General features: G+C 43.7%; 1 protein-coding gene across 2 annotated transcripts in view; it reads left to right on the forward strand.

Moving 5' to 3' along the window:
• The first annotated feature begins 5,740 nt into the window (after positions 1 to 5,740).
• The window catches only part of LOC144590853 (talin-1), a 214,388-nt gene continuing 206,151 nt past the window's right edge, over positions 5,741 to 13,977 (forward strand). The window contains exon 1 of one of the 2 annotated variants that reach the window (XM_078395257.1): positions 5,741 to 5,885. The gene's annotated coding sequence lies outside the window, so the exon portion shown is untranslated. Of the gene's footprint in view, positions 5,886 to 6,218; positions 6,407 to 13,977 lie in introns of those variants that run through there. The other variant, XM_078395318.1, reaches the window with a different exon arrangement.

Consider the following 13,977-nt stretch of genomic DNA (forward strand, 5'->3'; position numbering starts at 1 on the left):
ATCACATACTCCTTATTTCCACACTTTACTGCTCCATTGCGAAATAAAGTATGTCTGCTTTGAATAAGCAGAAATAAGGAACTGCAGATACTAATTTAAAAAAAAAAAGAAAGACATAAAGTGCTGGAATAACTCAGCAGTCTGAAGCAAAAAAATATTTGTAGCAGATAATATGCAGTGATGTTTCCAGTACGTTGTGTTTTGCTTAAGAGCCATATGGCTCTTAAGCAAAACACAACGTACTGGAAACATCACCGATCCATGTTCCCCAGACATGCTCCCTGATCTGCTGAGTTAATCCAGCTCTTTGTGTCCGATGTTGAAGAGGTTCTCCTCTCTCCGATGAGTGTACTGTGAGACCCTCTTTCACTGGTTCCCCTCTGAAGAAGGGTCCCGATCCAAAACGTCACAAATTCTTGTTCTTCAGAGATGCTGACTAGTGCTACTCCAGCACTTGTGGCTTTTTTTGTAAACCACCATATGTGGTTCCTTGTTTCTCCAGTTTTTTGAAGTTTGCTTAAGAGTCAAGAATGGTTCTTTGTCTTACCCACTGGATATGATCTGGTACAATAACAATCTGGTACACACAGAAAGCTGATGACAATTTATGTATCTTTTATTTATAATGAATGATCCCTTGCTCTCTTGCTATCCACTTTGCTGCTGTAACACTGTAAATTTCCCCGGTGTGGGATGAATAAAGGAATATATTGTAGTGGCCACAATATTATTATTATTATTATTATTATTAACATTCTCAGGAAAGAATGTCTCAATGCCCTTGAGTTCTTCCTTGAATGGTGACCCAATTAGCTTTCCTCTACTAACACTCTTCTCCACCTAGCAGAACTTACTCTCACCCTCAACAACTTCTCTTTTGACTCCTATCATTTTTTTCACGTTAAAAGCGTAGCCATGGGTACTCACATGGGCCCCAGCTGCCTTTATGTTGGTTACATCAAACAGTCCTTATTTCAAACATACACTGGCACCACTCCCAACTTTTTCTCCGCTACGTCAACAACTGCATTGGTGTTGCCTCCTGCACCCATGCAAAACCTTTGGTTCACTCATCCTTTCGCACCCAAACCACCCCATCCCCAGGTACTTTCCCCAGGAAATGTAGGAGATGTAACAGCGGTCCCTTTACCTTCTCCCTCACATCCATCCAGGGACCCCAGTATTCCCTCCAGATGAGACAGAGGTTCACTTGTACCTCTTCCTAACCTCATCTACTGCATTCAGTGTTTCTGATATGGCCTCCTTTATTTCAGCGAGATCAAGTGTAAACTAAGTCACTGTTTTGCCAAACACTTGCGCTTGGTCCGCTAAGGCTTATTGGATCTCCTGTTTGCTAACCATTGTAACTCCCCTTCCCATACTGACCGTTTCCCTGTGCCCCACCAGGATGTGCATCTATTTCTCCCTTTCTATTGTGCATCTATTTCTCCACACTCGCACTACAATCAGTCAGTTCAAGGGTCCTGACCCGAAAGGTCACCTATCCATATTCTCCAGAAGTGCTGAATTACTCCAACACTTTGTGTCTTTTTCTGTAACCCAGCATCTGCAGTTCCTGTGTCCTCATGAAATATAACATTCTTGACTCAAGAAAATAAATTTGTTTCCTTGACTGGTACGGTACGGTAGCGCAGCGGTAGAGTTGCTGCTTTACAGCGAATGCAGCGCCGGAGACTCAGGTTCGATCCTGAGTACGGGTGCTGCACTGTAAGGAGTTTGTACGTTCTCCCCGTGACCTGCGTGGGTTTTCTCCGAGATCTTCGGTTTCGTCCCACATTCCAAAGACGTACAGGTATGTAGGTTAATTGGCTGGGTAAATGTAAAAATTGTCCCTAGTGGTGTAGGATAGTGTTAGTGTACGGGGATCGCTGGGCGGCACGGTCTTGGTGGGCCGAAAAGGCCTGTTTCCGGCTGTATATATATGATATGATATGATGGTTCCCATACAAATGGAAGAACAGAAATGGTTTGAATTGGCTTTAAAGTTAAGGTTGCTGCACATCTATTCAAATACTCAGAATATGAATTTGTCAGATATATGAATTACTATTATAATTGCATTTTTCAGACATCAGTATATAAAGTGAGTCTAAAGATAAACCCAAAGTGCTGGAGTAACTCAGTGGGTCAGGTCTGGAATGAAAGGATAGGTGACATTTTGGGTCGGGAACCTTCTTTGTGTCTATCCAGCTTATCCATCAACCTCTGATAATATTAGTTTTGTTGCATTTATAACTCCATTCTAAATCAGTTCTGAAATTATAACTGACAGACACATTATAACACATTATAAATTATAACTGACAGACACAGACAAATTATAACTATAGACACAAAAAGCTGGAGTAACTCAGCGGGACAGGCAGCATCTCTGGAGAGAAGGAATGGGTGACATTTCGGGTCGAGATCCTTCTTCAGACACCGTTTCTCCAGAAACGCTACCTGACCTGCTAACTATTCACTGTATATTCAGTTTTTAGTAAGACCTTCTATGTGAAAGATACATCTTCTGGATGCACTGGGACACATCCTCAGTGATGTGACCTGGGGTCATCGGGTGTTTCGGGTCTCACAACATCAGACACCCTCGCCCGGGCGACCCAGCCAGGGTTGATCAGGCCCCGACTTGCGTCCCAGCAGCAACTGCCCACGGATCAGCCCTCTTAATACAAAGCCACCTAGTGGCTTTCTCTGCGGCTTCACTTGCGGATTGAATGGCCCTCTTCTTTGCCGGCCCCGTAATGCCCAATTGGTTGAGGACTTTGCAGAGTACTCTACAACTATGTAAAAAGAAAAGGATTGGAAATAAATAAATGTAAGTTTTCCCAGGACAAAGGTTAATATTGTAATATTGGACAAAGTGGACCCGTTGAGCCCAAACCTCTCCTGCATTGATGCAGCACCCTCCCCTTCCCCCTCCCCTCCCCCTTCTCTCCACCTCTCCTCCCCCCCCCCTTCTCCCCTCCCCCCCACTCCATCCCCCTTATCCTCCCTTCTCCCCTCCCTCCCCAGGAGATAGATTTAAAAATATGACACCAATTTCAATAAAACTACCATTTTTACCATTAAAGTGATGACGGTGAGTAAGGTGGGCCAAAAATTGTCGCACTATCGTGTACCGTTTTGGCTGAAGTTCAGTCACAAACAAGATAACAAACGAGAGTTTGAGTATATAGATGAGGTAAAGAAATGTCTGGACATTAATTTTTCATCTGCCTTTGCGGCAGAAATCATTAACATATTACAAATAGTGGGGAACCAGGCGATAATGAAGAACTTAAAGTAATTAACATCACAAAACTGTAGTTGGAGAAATTGAAGGGACAAAAAACCATGACATCCTATGGAGCTAATATTTTGCATTCTAGATTTCTAAAAGAGGTGGCAGCAGAGATAAAGAAGGTATCAGCATTGATCGAAGTTTCCCTGAATTCTGGAACTGTTAAAATATTGCAAATGTAAAATTGTTATTAAGAAGATAGAACACAAAATGCTGGAGTAACTCAATGGCTCAGATTTGCATCTCTGGAGGACACGGATAGGCGATGTTCTGGGTCAGGACCCTTCTTCAGACTGATTGTGGTAGAGGGAAGGAAGCTGGAAAAGAAGTGGGAGCAGGACAAACCCTGGCAAGCTATAGGTGGTACAGGTGAGGGGGAGGGGGGGTTCATTGGCAGATGGGTGGACAAAGTCTAGATATGAAAATAAGACAAAAGGGTGACAATGGCAACTAAAGGAGACAAAAAGATATCAAATAAGGCGAGCAGAGGAATGAAAGAAGAGTGAAATGTACAGACAGAGGGAGGGATATGGGTGGAAGGGGTGGGAGTGGTGGGTAAGTGGGAGGTGCAGGATAATGGTAGAAATGGGTGCACACTGGGTGGGTGGAGCATAGGTGAAGAGGGAAGAAAGAAAACACAAGCAGGCTGTTACCTAAAATTGGACAATTCAAAGTTCATACTGAAGATAGACACAAAATGCTGGAATAACTCAGTGGGTCAGACAGCATCTCTGGAGAAATGGAGTAGGCGGTGTTTCGGGTTGAGACGCTTCATCAGACCGAGTCTCGACCTGAAACGTCACCTACTCCTTTTCTCCAGAGATGCAGCCTGACCCGCTGAGGTACTCCAGCATTTTGTGTCTATCTTCGGTGTAAACCAACATCTGCAGTTCCTTCCTACTCAAAGTTCATATTGATGGATTTTAAGTCAATCAAACTGAATATAAGGTGCTGCTCCTTCAGTTTCCATGTGACCTCACTGGCAATGAGGAAGGCCAATGACAGAAAGGTTGGAATGGGAATGGGAAGGGAAGTTAAAATGGTTAACAATGGGGAGATTCAACTGGCCCTGGTGGACTGAGCACGTTTGTGGCAAAATGGTCCCTTAGTCTTTGCTTGGTCTCACTGGTGTAAAGTTGTCGACATTGGGATCACTGAATGCAATAGATGAGGTTAAAGGAAGTGCATGTGAACTTCTGTCTCATCTGGAAGAGGGGCTGGAATCCCTGTATGGAGATGAGGGAGGAGGTGTTAATGGTACATCTCCTGCAATTGTATGGGCGTTGCAGAAGGACCCCCACCCCCCTTTTTTTGGAGGGGTGGGTTCGACTTCTCTCATCGTTTGATCACTCCATGCCCTCAAATGCATCAATGTCTAGATACATTTTGGTAAGATGTCAAATATATCATGTGGAATAATATCTCTATCAATTATCATAACCACTCAAATTAATCTCATTTTATAGTTCATGATCCCAAAAGCTTCCTGCATGAAAAGTAATTAAAAAAACAAACAAATTAAGCCCTTTTTTTTACAGACAATGTAATCCCATACGCGATACTCTTTCCTTCTCGTTTACAATAGGGGGAGCTGTGTTAGCCTAATAGCTTCTTGGAAGTTCCAAACTATTTAATGCAGTCTCAAACAGGTATAACTCATTAACCACCAAGACATCTTGATATCTTGAAAATAAATAGCTATTGATCTTTGGGGGGTGGATGGGTGACTTGAGGAAAAGGACACAGAGCTGGAGTAACTCAGCAGGTCAGACAGCATCTCTGGAGAACATGTGTAGGTGATTTGTCTTGTCGGGTTGGGACCCTTATTCAGATTAACTGTGGCTTCTAAGTTCCTGTCTTATTATTACTCTCACTCAGGAGATATTATATTTAATGAAATTGACATACACACACATACATATATATATATATATATATATATATATATATATATATATATGGACTATTTCACACTTTCGGTATTTTTTGCAGGCAACGCGCACATTATAGATATTCATCTCTAAAAATCGAGATATTTCTATTCGATTGAAATTGTATTGAAATATCTACTTCTCCTTCGAAATGAAGTATTTAATTGAAATCGATTAACCTCTATAGTCTAGCAATCTGCAAGGTGAATACTGTACTTCAATTTGCACCCAATAAAATTACACTTGGAACCTAAAAGCACTGAATCTTCTCTAGCGAACTGAGACTAAACTATTTCTGAGAGCAGGCGCACTGGTGACTTTTGTCGGGAAGACGGTTAATGAAGAGTGGCGATATTGGAAGTTATTTCACAAGACAGCAAGAAATGATTATGCCATGATACAGCCGGCAGCGCCTTGCTGCAGACCCGCCTAGTGGTCGAGGTTGGTTGGGAGCTTGGACCGGACGCGGCGAGGGAGGAGCCTGCAGAGTAGAGTGTGTGAGCACTGAGCCCTGCAGAGTGTGTGAGCACTGAGCTGCTTTTCTGCTTTTCCAGCCCGTGGGCAGCAACATGCGCCGCGACTGAGGGCAGGAGCAGCTGGAAGTGCGAAAACTAGCGGATAAGCATCTAGCAGCCTTGGGAGAGAGGAAGCGGGTGAGTGTGTCTGTCACTGCTGCAGGGGAGTCTCGTGTAAGAGCGGCGAGGAGGGAGGCATTCTTTATGTGTGAGGAGGGGGTGAGAGACGGTGCAAGCGCTTGGGTGGGTGGGTGGGGGATGCGCCGGGACTCGGCAGCTGAAGGGCGCTGGCTGCAAGTAAGCGGCTGCTCGCTGATGTTAGGCTGGGCAGGTGGGGCCGAGCGGCCTCTCGCCCGTTACTTTCTTTGCAGCAATCTCGCTCTGCTTCTCAACTTCTCAAATCGTCACACCCGGGAAACGCCTCGAGTTGGTCCGATTGGTTCCTGCCAAGGGAAAGAAGTGCAGGGGGAAATGAAGAGAGACTTTCCGTTCTAAGTTCCCCCGTCCCCCACCCCCCTTCTAGACGGTATTTGTTTTAAAGACATACAAAGAAACGTGGCAACTTGTATCGGTTGGGCTCCTGGGGCCGAGGGTGGGTGGGTTCTCCCATTATCAGATATGATGACGTGCATCTCTTCCTGTTCTTTGTAGCCTGCGGGGTGAGTTTCTTGAAATATAGTTTTGCTAAACGGGGTTAAGTTGAAGGGCGTGTTAAAGTTCTTGCGGTTGCTAAAAACGGCGTATAGTCCCAGGAAGTCTGTTGTTTTATCTTGCAGTGCGCTGCCTGAAGTTATGTTTTGTTTAATGGGAGAAATCTACGTGATTGCAACTCATTTGTTTCGCTTTTTGTAATTACCTTTGGGGCCATTAAACTCTGGACGTTTTAACCTTCTTTTCGTTTCTATAACATGTCCCCGCGAAGTGGCGCATTTTAATAAGGTGGTTGGCAGTTTAATATCATTTTTGATGGAGGAAGCTTAACTGTTGTAAACTTGGTGAGGATCGGTATGGACCTGGAGATATTTATCATCTGTAAGGCAAAATTGAAGCTTGGGGCTGTAATACAGCCACGGGAAGTGTTTATTTTTAGATAATGATAATGTTCACTATCATACAGTTCTAGTTATTGATCTGTAGAATAATGGGCTGCAATTGTGAGAATGGATTTCTATTATCATGACATGCCAGACTGATCTTGGAGGATACAGTGGATCATTTTACTATCATTTTACTATTGGATATTTATTTGAATCCAGCTGGGGTATAGGGCTTTGCAGATGTTTCCTACCATACCAGAACTATGGTGGGGGGAAGAATCTTCAATTGGAAGGTGCTGAATCTTTGGTATTTTCTATCCCTGAGGGCGAGGTCATTGAGGTATTTGTAAATGGATTGATAGATTTCTAGATATGGGAATTGTGCTGGTTGAGGGAGTAGATTAGCTTTGCTCATGATGAATGATGGAGCAGGCGTGTATGTTGACAGGCTTCTCCTGACCCTGATGTTCGGCAGTTCCTTCCTACACTATGTGCAGGAAGAAACTGCAGATGCTGGTTTAAAGAGAAGATAGACACAAAACGGTGGAGCAACTCAGCGGGACAGTCAGCATCTCTGGAGAGAAGGAATGGATGACATTTCGGGTCAAGACCCTTCTTCAGACACTATGTTGTGTTCTTATTGACTTGTTTAATTCTAATCTCTTTCTGTCTGAGGTTCTTTTGAAGGAATGCAACATGTTCATACTGGTTGCTGAATATTGCACAACTGATAGTAAACAGTCGATTACGATGCAGTTGCAATTTGACTTAAGTTTAAAATAATACTTGCCATCCATGCCCACTGTTGTGTCTTCGGGTTTGATGTCCTGATAATAACGACACAATTCAGGTTGTTTCAGTTGCCTTAATTTACTCCTTTATTCAGCTCCTTGCCTGTGTGGCGTAGTGATACTGAAAAGTGCTTACATACCTAATCACAGTGTGTGTGTGTGTGTGGTGAGTGTGCCTGATACAAAGTAGTGCAGGAGGTTGGGACTGCTACAATGAATATGTAGCATATGTAACATCCCCCCTTCTCAAAAGAAAAGAATAAAAGTTAGTGACACTAGAGGATTTCCAGAGCGAGGGTGGCAATCCTGTAGCAGATACCGTGGGATTATTCTGCCCACATTCATGGCATTCTGCTTTCTACTATACTACACAACAAAATATATAATGGCAGCTTGTTTTCTTTCAGGTAGTGCGTAGCCAGTCAAGAGTCATGTCTTGGCGTGACTTGTGACTTGTCCCTTCCAGTGCTAGCGATAACGCGCTGGGGGTAAGATGTTGCTCCTGGATCTAGTAGATCTGGTTGTTGCCTGCAGTGTTGCACTCGATGTATTGGTGACTTGTTGAGTCGTTTCCTGGCCATTGGTTGGTGCTGGTTGACTATATAACTCACTGGTAGCAGTTTGTGAGAATGTGTTGTCATCAATGGCAGGTGTTGCTGTTGCTGTGGGTGGTGTCCTAGGAGTTGCTGGTGTTGTCTTTGAAGTTGCAGGTGTTGACATTTCAGGTGTCGGGCGGATGTGAATTCTGTTTCGTCTCAACTGCCTGCCCGGTTCTGTCTCTATGATATATGATTTTGGGGTTCCAGCCCTACTGGTGATTTGTGCTGGGGTCCATTTCTTTGTTATTGGATCCTGAGCATGTACGTTTTGGCCTTGAAATAGTTCAGGCAAGTACTGTGCATTTTTGTTGTATTGTTTCAGCCCCTCCTCCTGGGCAGCTGCCAATTTTGCCCTTGTTTCTTCTTGGTCGATAGGGGGTTGGATTTTGCTTGGCAGGGTGGTTTTGTATTTCCTGCCATTTAGCATTTCTGCAGGAGACTTCATGTCAGCCTTTAGTGGAGTTGCCCGTAAGGATAATAGTGCCAGGTTTGGATCCTCCTTTGCCTCTCGGCATTTTATTAGTATTTTCTTGGCTGTCTGTACTTGCCTTTCAATAAACCCATGGCCCTTTGGGTAATGTGGTGAAGATGTTGTGATTTTGAACCCGTATTCGGTGGCCAGCTCTCTGAATTCCCGAGATGTGAATTGGGTTCCATTGTCACATACGATCTGCTCAGGTATTCCTTGCTCTGCAAACAACCCTCTAACAATTGACACAATTGTTTTAGCTTTCAAGTCCTTTATGTTTCTCACAAATGGGAATTTGGAGTAGTAGCAGGCCATAATCAAATACCATTGCTGGTTCTCTGTGAACAGGTCTGCTCCGATGGTTTGCCATGGCCGGCTTGGGATATCACTGGGTGTCATTTCCTCCTTCTGTTGTGAATTCCTGTATTTTTGGCATATGTGGCATGTAGATACCAGCTTTTCTATGTCCTTGTACATGCCTATCCAGTACACAGCGGATTTAGCACGGAGTCTGCACTTTTCCATTCCTAAGTGTCCTTGGTGGATCTTTTCGAGGATTTCTTTTTTCATGGACTTGGGTATGATGATTCGTGATCCGGCCAGCAGGACTCCATTCTCTACCGAAATATCATCACGGATGGTCCAGTATTCGCGGAGGATAGGCTGAACTTGTTGTCTCTTTTCTGGCCACCCCTGTATTACCATTTGGGTGAGGAGCTGGAGTTCTTCATCTCTGGCTGTTTCCTCTTTAATCTGTTCCAGCTTCACGCTTGTCACACTCACAATGTGGTGGATCTTTATGCTCAGCCCTTCCATCTCTTGTTTGTCATGTGTTGATAGTCTGGATAGGGCGTCAGCTAGCAGCAGGTCTTTTCCTGGCTTGTATCTGATGTTGTAGTCGTAGCTCTGTAGCCTCAGTAATAGTCTCTGTAGTCTGGCTGGTGCTTTGGTGAGGTTTTTTTTTCCGATTTGTTCTAGAGGGCGGTGGTCTGTTTCGATGTCGAAATACCTTCCATATAGGTAAGTGTGAAATTTCTCGCAGCCATAGACTACTGCTAAGAGTTCTCTCTCTATGTTTGCGTACCTTGATTCTGTAGGAGTGAGTGCTTTGGATGCATACGCAATAGGTCGGCCATTTTGTATCAGTACTGCTCCAACTCCTCTCATGGAGGCATCAACTTGGAGTGTTACAGGTTTCTGTCTGTCATAGTACTGCAGGATCGTTTCTTTGCTGATGAGTTGTTTTAATTTCCCAAAATCTTGGCTATGTGAAGCACACCAATCAAATTCAGCGTCGTCTTTCATCAATTCACGGAGATTTGCTGTATGATTAGCAAGCTTAGGTATGAAGACTCCCATGTATTGTATGAGCCCTAGGAAACTTCTTAACTGTTTCTTGTCTTTGGGTTCCTCCATGTGGTTGATAGCATCCACTTTTGTAGGGTCCGGTTTCACTCCTTCTGCAGAGTAAATCAGTCCAAAGAATTTGCACTCCCTTTCTTTGATTATGCATTTGTCTGCATTGAGCTTTATGCCGGCTCTTCGAGTTTTTTCCATAGCCTCATGGAGGTTGTAATCATGCGTGTTTTCATCTCTGCCGTATACTTGGATATCATCTGCTATCCCGATTGCCCCTTTACAGCCTTTGTATGTTTCATCTATTTTCCGCTGGAAGACATCTTGACTCACCTTCAGCCCGAATGGGAGCCTGTTGAATCTGAATCTGCCAAATGGCGTGTTGAAAGTGGTGAGCATTGATGACTTCCGGTCTATTTTGACGTTCCAATATCCATTGCTAGCATCCAGCTTGCTGAACACCTTGGAACCGGCTAGTGCGGGTGTGATCTCTTCAAGGGTTGGAGTTGGATAATGGTCGCGCTTCAATGCATTGTTCAGATCCCTGGGATCAAGGCATATCCTTAGTTTTCCGTTTGGCTTTTCTTTGATAACAATTGAATTTACCCAATCAGTTGGTTTAGTTATTGCTGTGATGATGCCCTTTTCTTCCATTTCGTTTAGTTGTTCCCTTAGCCTCTCTTTCAGTTCAAGGGGAACACGGCGGGGTGGGTGGATCACTGGCTTCACACTGGGGTCTACTGTGATATGGTATTCGTATTCCTCAAAACAACCAACGGTATCGTCAAAACACTCTGGGTACATGTCCATCAATTCTTCTTTGTTCCTGATGGGCGGCCGGTTTTTGATGGGTATGTTTCTGTCAATTCTGCAGGAGTTTGTCTTGATTTCATAGTTGATTGACACAATCTTCAGTCTTTGGCACGTGTTCAGGCCGAGAATAGCAGGTCCTTTCGATTTAGTGATGAAGAAGGGGCATTTCACTTCTTTCCCTTTGTATGTTCCTGCTATGATTATTTTGCCTAGCTGTGGGATTATGGAACCTCCGTATGCAGCTAGGACTACATCGCTACTTCCAAGGATTCCTTTCCTGACGCTGCCATCTTTTGTCATGTGTTCAGGGAATATCTTTCCGTAAAGATTGACTGGTAAGATATTGCTCTGGGCTCCAGTATCAATTTTGAGCCTTAGATTAATCGTTGTTCTTTTCTTTCCCACTTTTTTCTGTAGTTGTATTATAGTATATGCTTCCTCTCTGTTGCTATGTGTTTTGCTGTTTCCCATTTCGTGGACGTCAATGGTCCCAACGGAAAGGAATTCTTCCTCAGAGGTATCTGAGGTTATCTCCTCTTCCTGTTGGACGTGTGCGTGTATTTGTTTCCTTCTCGTATTTCTATCGTTCTTTGACCATTGCTGCTTTGGCTTGGTGCTGTATGATTTTGTTGACCTACACATTTTCTTCCAGTGGTTAGGCCTCCCACATGAGTTGCAGGTAGTCCCGTATGCTGGGCACGCCCTGCGATCATCAAATGCATGCTCTGTACCGCAGTTCCAGCAGCTTCTTTGGCTTGCTTGTTTGTTTGCATGCCTAGAAAATGTCTGCTTTGGAGCCTTTAAGGTGGAGTAAAATATAACTGACCTTCTCTTCATCTGCAGTTCCTTTCAGGAAGCTTTTAAATGCCAGCTGGCTCTTTTGTTTGAATTTCTTGAACGCCTCCACCACATCATCGGCGTCCCAGTTCATCGTAGGGTGGAGGCTCATTGCTGCTGTGGAGGCCGCCATCTTGTGTTGTTAGGCGGGTGCACAAAAAAAATCAATTTCTCTGCAGCCGCTGTTCCTAATTCACAATAGCGATTCACAATAGCGCGGGTTTTTACTCGAAATCCCACCGCTGCCACCATGTTGTGTCTTCGGGTTTGATGTCCTGATAATAACGACACAATTCAGGTTGTTTCAGTTGCCTTAATTTACTCCTTTATTCAGCTCCTTGCCTGTGTGGCGTAGTGATACTGAAAAGTGCTTACATACCTAATCACAGTGTGTGTGTGTGTGTGGTGAGTGTGCCTGATACAAAGTAGTGCAGGAGGTTGGGACTGCTACAATGAATATGTAGCATATGTAACACCCACCCAATGTGCAAATGGCATAATAGGTTGCAGAAAGGTCTTGTTAAGCCCTGATAATGAAAGGCAATATTGATAAGCTGGAAGAAGTTTGTACTAGTATTACCAATACATTGGATTGATTTAAATGGAGATTGGCATATTGCAAAGCAGCAGTTCAAAGGAAAGACAATACTGGAGTTTGGAATAAGATTTGGGTTTATTATTGTCATATTGGAATAGATCGAGTAGACGCACAGAGTCGCATGCTTGGAGTAGGAGAATTGAGAACCAGAATTGAGAAATACTTTTTGGTATCTGAGGGGTTACTTTTTCACACAAAGTGTGGTGGGTGTGTGGGACAAGTTGCCGGAGGAGGTAGATGAGGCAGGGACTATCACAATGTTTAAGAACCAATTAGACAGGTACATGGATAGGACGGGATTAAAGGGATATGGGCCGAACGCGGGCAGGTTGGACTAGTGTAGTTGGGACATGTTGGTCGGTGTGGGCAAGTTGGGCTGAAGGGCCTGTTTCCATGGTGTATGACTATGACATGTACCAAGGTACAGTGAAAAGCTTTGTTTTGCGTGTTATCCAAAAGATCAGGTACCATACATAGATGCAATCATTTCAACTCGAGTTGAAAGATAGATCAAAGGGGAAGATACAGAGTGCAGAATATAGTTCTCGGCATGGTAGGGCATTGTAGCGCATCAGTTCCTTAGACAATGTCCAATGGCTTCTGGATAGAGGTGAATCAAACAGTATCCTAGTTTATTGAAGGACTGCTTAAAAACCTGATGATGGAGGAGAAAAAGCTGTTCCTGAGTTGGGTTGTGCGTGCTTTCAAACTTCTGTATCTTCTGCCAGATGGGAGCTGGGAGAATGAGGAATGACAAGGGTGACAAGTCTTTGATTATGCTGGCTCCTTTTCTAAGGCATCATGAAGTGTAGATGGTGTCAATGGTGGGGACTCTGGTCTGTGTGATAGACTTGGCTACATCTACAGCTCTGTAATTTATTGCGGTGTTGGGCAGAGCTGTTCCCAAATCAATCTGTGATGCAATCCAACAGTTGGCTTTCTGTATAAGAAAATAACTGCAGATGCTGGTACAAATCGATTTATTCACAAAATGCTGGAGTAACTCAGCAGGTCAGGCAGCATCTCGGGAGAGAAGGAATGGGTGATGTTTCGGGTCGAGACCCTTCTTCGGACTGAAGAAAGTTGGCTTTCTGTGGTGCATCTGTAGAAGTTTGTAAGTTTGGAGACCTGCCAAATTTTTACAGTCCCCCTCAGGAAATAAAGTCATTGGTGTGCATTCTTTACTGTCACATCAATGTGGGGGTGCATGGCAGATCATTGGTAATATTAATGCCAAGGAACTTGAAGCTTTCAGCCATTTTCACATCTGCACCATTGATGCTGATTAGAGCATATACTGTACACCATACTTCCTGAAGTCAATTAAGTGCATGGATTAAAGTGATTTTAGAAAGGGCATGGGGAAACTTGGGTTGCAGGTAAACAATATTAATACAAAACTGGATGTTAAATGAAGAAAAGTAAGATTGTATTTTTTGCCAAATTATCAATTTGTAATTGACGAATGGCCGTTCTGGTTGAAGTGAAGATTGCTGCAAACTTTGAACAAGTAATGTTGTGTCATGCAAAGGTGGGGTTAACCCATGGAAGATCAAAGAGAGGAAGGAATATTTGATCCTAAAATTATCTGTGAACCATTATCATCTGTTGGAACTTGATTCTTTGGAAGGGACATGAGAAATTTTAGTGAAGTTTCTATGAAGCAAGCCAAGCACATCTTTCGCTGATCAAATAGTTTGCATCATTAACTACAGTGCTTTGGTGACTCT

Source organism: Rhinoraja longicauda, chromosome 1 (genome assembly GCF_053455715.1).
Source record: "Rhinoraja longicauda isolate Sanriku21f chromosome 1, sRhiLon1.1, whole genome shotgun sequence".
NCBI lineage: Eukaryota > Metazoa > Chordata > Chondrichthyes > Rajiformes > Arhynchobatidae > Rhinoraja > Rhinoraja longicauda.